This window comes from Aotus nancymaae, unplaced genomic scaffold (assembly GCF_030222135.1).
Source record: "Aotus nancymaae isolate 86718 unplaced genomic scaffold, 86718_ANA_hifiasm-v0.15.2.pri h1tg000002l, whole genome shotgun sequence".
NCBI lineage: Eukaryota > Metazoa > Chordata > Mammalia > Primates > Aotidae > Aotus > Aotus nancymaae.
Window position 1 is genome coordinate 15,815,713 of NW_026988413.1, and position 10,755 is coordinate 15,826,467.

Sequence of the window (10,755 nt, forward strand, 5' to 3'; positions counted from 1 at the left end):
TGGCTACCAGCAGGTAATTACAATTACAATTTAGCATCACCTGGCTATCATAATGATCCTTAAACAGCCTCTAACATATTGACTGGAGTTTATATCCCTGATAGAGACACAGCTTAGCTCTGTGCCAAACACACCTGCCCTAATTCAGGCATCTCCCTCCTGCAGCTGTTAGCTGTTAGCAGTTAAAGTTTCTAGGGAATTCAACAAAAATTTTCTAGGGAATTCAACAAAAATTTAAACTGACAAAAGAAAAGCTAGAAAGATCAGCAACACATAGAAACAGATATTGATCACTGGAAAATGGCAATGGCTTTTGCCAAAAATGCCTTATTTTGTAAAATGCTTTTTAATATCTTTAGTACACATTATTTAATTTCTTTCTCAGAGAAGCCCCCATGAGAAGGATGAAAAACTCTTTGAAGAAAAAACAACTATTATATAATCCAGCTATCCCTCTTCTCTTCCAGTTATATAGCCAAAGGCAATAAAATCACTATCTCAAAAAATACCCCCATGTTCATTGCAGCATTATTCACAGCAGCCAAGATATGGAAACCACCTAAATATCCATGGACAGATGAATAAAGAAAATGTGGTGGACACACACACACACACACGCACACACACGCTAGAGTATTATTCAACCATAAAAAAGGAAATCCTGCCATTTGTGACAACATGGATAAACCTGGGAACATTACATTAAGTAAAATAAGCCAGGCACAGAAAGACAGATACATGATCTTATATGTGGAATCTAAAACATTTGAAGAGGGAGGGAGTAGAATGGTGGTTACCAGGATCTGGAAAGGCAGGGGAAATGGGGAGATGCTGATCAAAGGGTACACACTTTCAGATATTAAATGAACAATTCTGGGTGGGCATGGGTGTGTTAATTTTTTGGTAATCATTACACACTGTATAGGTATATCAAAGGAAAAAGGAAAAAAGCCTCACTGATATTACATTCTAGGAGAAAACTATGTGAGAGGCAGTCCCTGAAAAAGGAAAATGATACACTCGTGCCCCTGAGGAGGCTTCAGAAGGACTGCAAATGAGGAATTGTTTACATGATAAACATGGGCCCAAAGAGAGACAGGAATCAAGGCAGTTTGATGAGTTTGAAACAAATGTTACTTCCATTCTCTTCATAATGTTTGCTACCTGTCACCCCTCTTCCATTTCCCTCTCTTCACAGACCTCTCCACCACTTTCTCCTAATTCCTTCCCCATTCCCAACCAGAACTCTTGAAGAGGATAACTGGGGAGACTTGAAAGTGTTTTTTCAGCTCAAAGCCTTCTCATGCTCCAGCCCTTCGGAGGTGGGCACACCAATTCATCCTTCCTTGGCCCTTTGCTACACCCTCCCACCCACACAAACAGTCCCAGATAATTCAACACGGGATAAAATATTGCTCACAAAATGCAGTAACTCACTGCCCACCTTTGTCAGAGATTCAGGAGCCAATAAAAACAAAATCATCAAAGAAAAACAAGAATTCGCAGGTTACCAGTAATGCAATTATTATTAACTGGAATTCTCAGCCTAGGAGTATAGTGTTTACAAATCAGCAAGCCAGGTGATAGGATTTCTTTTCTACAGCTTTGATGTTGATCGATTTCCCCTCACATTCCATGGTTTTCATTCCTGCCTTTCCAGGCTAGCTAGAGGCTGGCTTTGCTCTCAGTAAAATAGGACTGACTCGAAACACTGGCTATATTACTGTCCTGGAGGCAGGACACAGGGGCTGGTTTATTGGGTATTACCCAAGTTGACCAGGTGTTTTTTTTTTTTTTCCTGCTGCCTTTTCTCTCTCCCTTGCTATAGTTGGTGATTATCCTTATTTATGACTACATTGTTTGCCTAGGGAGGCAGCTATGCCATTGCAATGGTTTAGATCTTATGTTATCAGCAGTAATACTGTTCGAAACTTGCACGATTCACCTTTTCGTGTATCCTCACTTAGAAGGTAATGACTGTGGCTAAGCCTTCAGAATAAGAAACGTGTAACAAGTACAAAAAAGATATCCCAGATCTGGACAACTAAATAATAAGAATTGCATAGTTGCTGATCTTGATGACCCAAGGGAATCCCTAGAGGTGCTACCTGTGGCCTCTGGCCCATGGCCTCACTATTTTTTTGGTCATGTTGCAGCCTTTTCTTCATTCTTAGCCTCTTCCCATTGTGAAACATTTTATCTTTGCTTCATTGAATGTTCATCCCACAGGCATCCATCCCAGGCATAAAGCTTCAGGTCATAGTTGAGATGATGTGTTAAAAGGAGGACCCATGTCATATATGGCAATAAGAGGAAAAGGAAAGGTTTTCCCCTTAATGCCTGACACATAGTAGGTGTTCAATAAATTGGTTTTGGATGAATTTGGAGGAATAAATTAATATATTTCAATCATGTTTAAAATACTCCGTATTTGACTTTTAAAAAAAAAAGTTGGAATTGTTTTTTCAATATGTCAGGAGTTGCTGCACAGGAGGAAAGCAAAGTTCCCAGGAGTAAGATATGCAAGAGGGAAGCCCACGTTGCATCTCGGGTTGAGTTCCCTAGACTATGTGCTTGAGGGGAATTCTTCCCTTGCAGACACACTGCTGAGTGATAAGGGAGCGCCTGGACTCCACTCTGACCGGGACCTTGGTTCTGAGGCCTATGAAATGGGAAGAATAGAAGCAAGAAAATCTATCTATTCAAATCTGCAAGAGGTGGAAACTTTTATTCACCTTCCTGGATAGATTGTTCCTTTGTAAAAGTAAAGCTAAGGCCGTGGAAAATGAGCTATGCGAGAGTCTGTCGCTCCAGGGAAGAACATGCTGGCCTAATTGTCCCCTCAGTCAGGAGAGCGAATTGTTAAAAAACCAAACAAACAAAAAACACTTAAACAGGTCTAAGTAAAGGTCCAGTACATTATTTATTTAAGATTGAATTAGGACTGAGTCATTCCAACTCTGAAAAAATAGTGTTGTTGGATTCTCATATATTTGATGGGACTGCCCCATTGAAAACCATTGTGAAGTCTGGTTTCCCAAGCAAGAAATGACTTTCACTGTCAATCTTTCTAGGAATCTGGCAGAATCCAGGACCAGGATTACCCTTATTTATAAAGTGACCTTAGACTAACCGTGGCTCTCTAGGCCTCGAGACAATTGGCCATGGACTTTAAAGACCAGAAACAAAGTTGAGAGAACTCCAGGCTGGTGGATGTTGGCCGTTATCACCAGAATGTGCCTCACAGAAGCAACAAACCAGCGAGCAAGGTTCTTAGACAAGGGCCTGTGGGCCTTGTCAAGATCTGAAGGAGTCATCTGTAACTCACTGCTGAGTGAGAGGGCTAGGCAGTGTTTTTAAGGTCCTACCAGCTTTAACATTGTATGCCTTCTTGTTTTGTTCAATCTCTCATCACAACTGAAAGTGTTGCCTCAACTACACAGGAGAAAGTTTGCAGTAACATAGAGAAAACATTATTTTAATCACCAGCATATGTTCTCCAGCTCCCTGGATAAATCGGTCAGCAGCGGTGACACTGAGCAGGTGCAGATTGGGGCCGCTGCAGTGGATGTGGATCCGTTGAAACCAGGGATCTCCAGTGCTCATGACTCCTCACAGCTCTGTTCCTATGACAAGGATGGTCAGCAGACCCAGGAACCTTAAGGGGGACCTTTTCCTAGTCTCCTCCCCGCCTGCTAAGAGAGAGTATATAGAAGCAGCCACCTGCAGCTGTGATGAATCCTATAATAATTACATAAATCATTAACAATACTTGATATTTGCCCATCACATTTCTCATTTCAAAGTGCTCATAAGGCTATATCTCATGGGTAACATTGCTGGCACGACAGAATTCCAAGGAAAGATTATGGGCTAAGTAAATAAAACCTGGAGGTTGCTTTAAAGCCTAGGAGTCCATTATTAACACTTTCCTCCTTTTCATTTAACCTTTTCTTATGGAAATGGGCAAACATACCAAAAATAGAGAAAATATTACAATGAGTCCTTATGTATCCATAATCTAGCTTCAAAAATTATGTATGGCTTTACAGTCTTGTTTTGTTCGTATCTGCAACTTCATTGAGGGTGAGTGCTGAGGTATTCTGAGGCAAATCAGTGAAAATATATTATACCCATGGATACTTTGGTGCCATTAATAAAAACCCTTAGGTTATTCTATTAATTTGAAATCTATAAATTTATTTGATGAATAAATCAAACAGATTTTAACAAATTGCTTCTCTTGCCAATGTTTCCCATTTGCTAGAACTAGAGATTAATCATCAAAATAGCTGTGACAATAGAAATACACCACTTGTCTACTCACACAAGACATAGCATTCTTAGAATAGGAATAGAGTTCTGATCTGATGTCCCAGTAATTTAGAGATTGGTGATATCCCAGCGATACTTTAAGGAGCAGATATTTTAAAATTATGGTATAGACCCACTAGTCTGACCTTTTCTCTGATAGTAACAGTTGGGCTGTGGTCATTCCCAGATTCCCTAAAATTAGAACAGTTAATGGGTCACCTGCATGACCTGCACCAAGGCCAGCCCCTAGCCATAGCACAGGAATAAGATCTCTCTCTCTCTCTGTGTGTGTGTGTGTGTGTGTGTGTGTGTGTGTGGTGTGTGGGGGGTGTGTGTGTGTGTGGTGTGTGGGGTGTGTGTGTGTGTGTGTGTGTTTCTGCCTCTCCTACATCACACATACCGCCTCACTGGGAAGAAATGACAGGTATGGAAAAGACATTCTCAGGGCTGGATCTGTCTGCCATGCTCAGTCTTGACTTACTCACTGTCTGTGCTCCACGGAATGAGCTCTGGAAGTCACTGGTAACTTGGTCAAACATCCCCAGCTACTTCTTCATCCTTCTGATCCAATCAAAAGGTTCCCACATTGAAGTTTTACCTTCATAAAACAAAATAAAATGTTTTATGATTTTTTGAAATGTGGTAAAGAATTTAAGCTCTTCCACAGGAGGTAACTGCTAGAAACTGAGGCTAAACTGTCAAAAGTGGCTGTCTCTAAGGATGGAGAAAGGGATGGCGGGGTTAGAGGAGGCAATTGCGGCAGTATGTCCTGTGTGCAATTTCATCACTTAACTTTTTGCCACAAATACCGACTCATCAAAATGTTTAAAATAAACTTTTTAAATGTAATCAAGCAAACACAGAAATGCACATATTTTTTAAACTGGCCCATAAAGTACTTGAATATTTTTGCTCACTCATCTTCATTTCCTGACCTCTAAACTCTAGAGACCTCTGGGTTCAGTTCCCCCAAATTTTCCTCTTCTCTGTATACCCTCTCTTGCTTGGAATATCACTCAGCCTACAGTTGGAAACACCAACTGTAAGCTGGTAGCCTCTGAATGTATATCCAAGTCACCGAGCTTTCTCTTAGACTTTAGATTTGCAACTGCCTGATCAAATTGCCTCTAGATGTCTAACAGGGACTGCAGTCTTCACATGTCCAAAACTTCCCATCACATCCACTCATCCTGTGATGTTTACTATGTCGGGAAATGGAAACAAATGAGTATTTCTCTCCTTCTCTGCAACCCCACATCAAATCCGTAAGAAATCCTTTCAGTCCTATACTGCCTCTTCTCTGGAGGCAACAGCCTCCTCCTCAAGGGCATCCCCTGCTCTCACCCTTGCCTCATTGCTTTCCATTCTACACCTAGTAACCAGTGGGATCCTTTTAAAAACTAAGCCAAAGCTGGGTGCGGTGGCTCACGCCTGTAATCCCAGCACTTTGGGAGGCCAAGGTGGGCAGATCACTTGAGGTCAGGAGTTGGAGACCAGCTTGACCAACAAGGTAAAACCCAATCTCTACTAAAATACAAAAATTAGCCAAGCATGGTGGTGGGTGCCTGTAATCCCAGCTACTGGGGAGGCTGAGGCATGAGAATCGCTTGAACCTGGGAGGCGGAGGTTGCAGTGAGCTGAGGTGGTGACACTGCATCCAGCCTGGGCAACTGAATGAGATTCTGTCTCAAAAATTAATAAAATAATAAAATAAATAATTAATAATAATAATAAAGTAAGCTAGATGCTGACGTTCCTGGACTCAAATCCTCCAGTGCCTTCCAATTCACTCAGAAGACAGAGCCAGCTCCCACACCAAGGCCCACGGGCTGCATGGTCCATCTCCGGCCTGTCTGACTCCTGCCATTTTCCCCATCAGGCGTTCTGCTCTAGTCTCCTCACTATTCCTCCAGATGCCAAAATCATTTTTGCCCTAGAACCTTTGCTCCTGCTGGCACACCTTTTCTTCACACCTCACTCGCCCCATCCCTTCCTGCAGGTGTGTGTCCAAGGTCTTTATCAGAGAGGTCTTCCCTGATAACCCTAAAGAGTACCCATCACTCATTCACTGGCCCCTTGCCCTGTGTCACATTCCTTCACAGCAAGAATACTTAACTCATACATTATATATTTAATGGTTCATTTTTAATATTGTCTGTCTCCCCCACCCCACCTGCAGCAGAATCTAAATTCCATGAGGAGAGGGGCTTAACTCTTATTAGATGCTCTATTTCCATTACCTGGATCAAGTCTTGGCACACGATAGACTCAATAAAAATTTCCAGAGTGAATCAAGCATGTTATGTATTCTATTTATCCCCATGATGGACACCACTGCAGAATGAATAGCTTTTATGAGAGTTCAAACTTAATTTTCAACTCCAGTGCAAATTTAAGATGACTAAAAGGGAGGGATGTGCTGATTTTAAATGATGTAGTAATTTTGGCCGGGCGTGATGGCTCACACCTATAATCCCAGCACTTTAGGAGGCCAAGGCAGGTGGATCACGAGGTCAGGAGTTCAAGACCAGGCTGGCCAACATGGTGAAAACCTGTCTCTACCACAAATACATTTAAAAAAATTAGCTGGGCGAAGTGGTGGGCACCAGCTGCTCAAGAAGCTGAGGCAGGAGAATCATTTGAATCCGGGAGGCAGAGGTTGCAGTGAACTGAGATTGTACCATTGCACTCCAGCCTGGGCGACAGGGCGAGACTCCATCTCAAAAAAAAAAAAAAAGGTAGTAATTTTGAAAGTCTATGTCATTTTATGAATCCCTATGCCATTTCTGACACAACCTAAATGTAATCTCTGCAGGATGTGATATACTGTGCTTTAAACTTGGGCCACACCAACAAGCACCTGTAGCACAGATGACTTGGGGGAGCTGAAGGAAATACTAGTGCAGACGGGGCTGATATTACAACTGATGTGGTCTAATGGCGATGTTAGGAAATAGGGAGGCTGGAGCAGATGCAGCGAGACTCTGTCTCAAAAAACAACAACAAAAAGGATGCATATAAAAAGTTTCTAAATAGGATCTCAAAATGTTCATATTCTGATGTTAAGGGTAAAAAGAACACAAAATGGATACAGAGCATACTTTCAACATGTAAACATAAATATACCTATTTTAAGATATACAGTCTTCCCTCAGTAACTGTGGGGCTTGGTTCCAGGACCCCCGCGGATACCAAAATCCATGGATGCTCAAGTCCTTGATATAAAATGGCATAGTACTTACATGTAAGCTAGGCGCATCACCCTCTATATCTTAAATAATCTCAAGACTACTTACAATACTAAAACAATGTAAACAGTCATTATACTGTATTATTTAGGAAATAATGACAAGAAAAAGTCTGTATGTGTTCAGTGCAGATGCAACCTTCCTAGACCTAACTACATGTACATGTTGCTAAAACTTGTGCTTTGAATGAAGAGACCCCCAAACAGGCTTTGTGTGAGCAACATGGCTGTTTATTCACCTGGGTGCAGATGGGCTGAGGCCAAAAAGTGCATCAGTGAAGGGCGGTGGGATAGGAGTTGGTTTTATAGGTTTAGGGTGGGCGGTGGAAAGTTACAGAGTAAAATCAGTTACAGTGGTGGGGGTAGGGGCAAGGAGTATATATTACCATAAGTTGAGTTACAATGGCGGGTGGGGTAAGAGTAGTTAAGGTGGCAGGGTGGGGTGAGGAGTATTCACATTATCATAACAACAGTTAAGATTGGGGGGGTTGTTGGCAACAATGTAACATTACTACCCATGCTGAACCTGTGAATATGGAGGGCCGACTGTACTATTATATTTATGTGCCATTCAGAATAAAAAAATGAGAAGTTTAATAGGGATACCATGAATAAACTGTGACAAGTAAACCTCCCACATGGAGAAACAAGCAAGAAAACGTGCTTATCTCAACTGGGTCACTAGGTGAAAGAAGAAAAAAATCTTGCCCAAGAATGTGAACTACAAGTCAGTATTGAAGCTAAGTTGCGTGGTTGAATAAACCTCCGTGGAGAATTTATTCAAAGCAGTCTCAGGTTGGTGGTACCTCCAGATGGCTAACAAAAGCAAGTCAAAATCTCTTCTGTGAGACCTAGACCTCAGGGAGGACCAGTAGCAATTGTGAGTCACTATGGCAACATTACAAACTAAAAATTTTTGCATCCTAGAATTGATGAAATAGGATCAGCAAAATCTTAACAGTGGCCAACTCAGTGGTGAGATTATAGATTAAAGGTATTTTTCTGTATTTGATATAACTGACATATTTAGTATTTGGAAAAGTAAAGTAAGTTTTCAGTTTTACACATGTGGTGTCCTAGGTGAACTCATTTTGAAATATTACATCAGACTAGGGTCCCTGAATATGATTGCCCCTTCCTCTCTTCTTTTCATCCACATTTGTTCCCCAGCAGAGCTGTTCTAATACCTAAATTCAATTTGTTCTCTTCCTATCATCTTGTGAAATTCAGTCATCAAAGAGGAGATAACTCTGATGGTCAGGTACAATACCTCCATCAAACTGTGAATGCATGTGCTGAGAGGGATGTCATCACTGTCATTTAACATTTTTGAACACCTACTATGTATAAGATAATAGATAAATCTTGACAAGAGGGCATTGCACAGAATTGTAAGTCTCTACTTTCATTCATATATTTAATTGACAACTATTTGTTGGGCACCTATTATGCAAAGCACTAGGAATTTAAAGATACACATTGTGGCTGATGAGCCAGGAGAAGGCCATAGGCTTAGGGGTTGGAAATTTTGCTTTTCTGTTTATACAGAAAATTGATTGGGAGGGGAATTATGAATTATTTCCTGGTATATACATAGCTTGAGGGTATTGAGTCTAGGAGGTGCTGTGGGGTGGGGGCTGTGGAAGATGGCTACAAAAGATCAGGACAAGGAAGTCCCTCCATGGAGAAAGAGGAAGTTCATCAGCCCTAAAGCTAATGGCTTTGGAAATTGCTTATCCTCTATGAACCTCCACTTTATATTTAAAAACAAAAATTTGAATGTCTCAACCTGAGAAGCTTTGGCTATGTGGCCTGGTCTTCTGAAGTGGTGGGCTTTGAAATCTGGCCTGGAGTATTTCAGATATAGCCTAGTCTGGTGCACCCTCGAATGAGCCACATAATGAATGTCCTGGCCCTGGTGTTTTTTTCTGAACCATGCCTGGGGCTCCCCATCTATTTCAGTGACTGTCTACATACTCCAGGGAATGAGCGTTGAATGGTTACTTACTTGCCCTTGTAAGGTTGGGGAGAGGCTGAACTAAATATGTAAATAATGAAAGTAGACCCTGTTCTTTGGGGTAAAATGCTGCATAAGTACATTCTTTATGGTTATGTCACAGATTTTAGAATAGAAGTGGCAGTCTAGGGCAGTCATTGATTATCTCCTTAGGGATAGGGGTTAAGTCACATTGTCATTGCATTGCTGGCGTGTAGGACACAGATGTTCATAAACATCCCCTGGAGTGACTCCCAACACACAGCTCTGTTGAGTCTTTTTGAGAACCGGCAAATCGTGGGGCCTTCCTGAACCCTGGATGAATTGTGTACCTCTTCCTCTTCCCACCTCCTTCTTTAGTACTATTTTAATAACTATTAACTATTTTTATACACATCTCCTCTGAGTTACTTTAGCTGCTAGATTTACCTCATGGATTGAGGCATTTAAAATTTTTTTTTAAATATAAAATGGGGGTTCATAGAAAATCCCTAATCAATTTCCAAATCCATCAGCTTTAGGGCTTTCTCTCCCCTGAGCAACTTCCTTTTCCTGATCTTATGAGGGAATATCCCTCACCCCACAAATGCTCCAGCACCTCCTAATACCCTCATGCTGTATATATGCCAGGAAATAAACTCATAATCTCCACCCCAATCAGTGTGTAACATAAAGGGAAGTGCAAAATTCCCAAACCCTAACCTTACGGCCCTTTTCAGTGTTCATTGATGTGTCTATTGCAGACACCTGGGTAGCCAGGACGCCTCTGCTTCACTCCCCTGCTTGTAAGGAGCTTCTGCCACACATCCAGGATTATGTAATGCATATCTGTCACGGTCCACAGGACCAGGGGACTTAAAAAATAATGGTGACATAAAAACTCACACTGGTAGCTACACCACGGAACCCTAGGTGAGAAGGCGCCTCCACCCGCACTCAGGTGCACGGGGCGCGGGGAAGAGCGTTCCGGCCGCACGCGTCCCACACGCGGACGTGCACTCGGACGCCTCCGAACAGGCTCGCGATTCCCGAAGCCGGTTCCGCGGCGCCTGCTCCGGCTCAGTGGGAAAGGCGTCCCCGCGGCGGGGCCTCGGGCAGCGCGAGACCCAGCGGGCGGCGGCGGCGGCGGCGGCGCGGCCCGGCGAGGGGGGTTCCCGCAGACCGCCCGCCCCGCCCCGCCCCTCGCGCCCGCGGCTCC